Raw genomic sequence first — 1835 nt, 5'->3', positions numbered from 1 at the left:
GTGACCATCATACAAGAAGACATTTTTTTTTTTCTTCTAGAAAATCTGAATTTACTCCAATCAATCACGTATGGAAAGTATAGAGGCCCACTAACTAGTAGAAGTAAGAAGCAAGGGTCATTGTAATTATAGTTGATGATCCACTACGCGGAATACCAAGTAGAATCACCTCCGGTTACCTATTATGAACCTATAAATATTATAGGTACCTATTACCTATAAATTAGGTACCTATATGTACTCCACTATACCGTATGTATGTAGAATGTAGATAGGATACTTGATTGGTATAGTATAGGTAGAGAGATATAGATATAGGTAGTAACAGTAGCGTCAAATTAACAGTAAATCTATCAGCATTACCTCGGAGAAGATTTTTTTGACATCTTTGCATTTTTCTCGAGAAAATATGTGAACTTAGCTTACACGGGACACACACCATAAGCTTGCTAACATTATTTCCTATGAATAAGACAGGGTGTGCCTGAAAGAAAAGGTTCCAAGTTTCCAAAACTCATTTTTGAAGCCGCGCCCTCACTTATAATTATGGATTCTAGGTTCTAGGCTATGTCGATCGACGTTACAGTGTAGAGTGTAGACTCACCTCATAAACTCATCTTTGGGAGTTTGGGCGTTCAAAGAACAGTTTGACATTCGGAAAATAGGTACTTATTCTGAATAAGAAATTTGTTCTCATCTCATGTCCATTAATACCGTACATTTCCATGTTTCGTCCTACAGATTTCACTGTGAGGTTTTTGAACCCAACCACCTCGACCATATCTTTCCAGAGAGGAAACAAAACTTAAGTAAAAATCTGGTGTGAACATCACACGACTTTCCTTATCCTATATCAGTTTTGAGGGAGGGTTCATCTACTATGTATGCACCATAATTTTCTCGATATCCCAAACCGTTTAGTCAGTAAAAAAAGCGGCCGAAATACAGCTGAAATAGACAATTTCAGCCGATTACATTAATTTCATTTACTGTAGGTGTGGGAAGTACGACATTGGTGTGTATAAGTAGGGCCATCAGCTAATAAAGCCTTATGTTCACTGTGAGGTTTTTGAACCCAACCACCTCGACCATATCTTTCCAGATAGAAAACAAAACATAAAAAGTAAAAATCTGGTGTGAACATCACACGACTTTCCTTATCCTATATCAGTTTTGAGGGAGGGTTCATCTACTATGCACCATAATTTTCTCGATATCCCAAACCGTTTAATCAGTAAAAAAAAGCGGCCGAAATACAGCTGAAATAGACAATTTCAGCCGATTACATTAATTCCATTTACTGTAGGTGTAGGAAGTACGACATTGGTGTGTATAAGTAGGGCCATCAGCGATTAAAGCCTTATGCGACTGCGACCAATGGGAAAAAGTAGAAAGTTGTGAACAAAATATCTCAAGAACGATTTGTCGTAGAGAAATTAAATTTGGTATGCTATACCGATATGTTCCAAGGACGCGACTGTAATAATTTTGTAAAAATCGGATGATCACCCATCCAGATATTAACCAAAGTAATTGTTACTTAACCCTCATTTCGTGGAAAATGTTGAAAAGTTTGTGAACAAAATATCTCAAGAACGGTTTGTCATAAAGCGATGAAATTTGGTATGATATACCGATATGTTCCAAGGACGCGACTATAACATTTTGGTAAAAATCGGATAGTCACCCATCCAGATATAAACTAAAGTCAATGTTGCTTCGAACTTCGAAAAAAACTAGTATAGCTCCGCTATACTGTAGTAATAGAAAGTAAAAATTATTATTTTTTTTTTACTTAATAGGCCTACAAAACCCAAACACATTTAACATGCTAT

Source organism: Diaphorina citri, unplaced genomic scaffold, assembly GCF_000475195.1.
Source record: "Diaphorina citri unplaced genomic scaffold, Diaci psyllid genome assembly version 1.1 scaffold1064, whole genome shotgun sequence".
Taxonomy (NCBI): Eukaryota; Metazoa; Arthropoda; class Insecta; order Hemiptera; family Psyllidae; genus Diaphorina; species Diaphorina citri.
Note: the sequence above shows the minus strand (reverse complement) of the source record.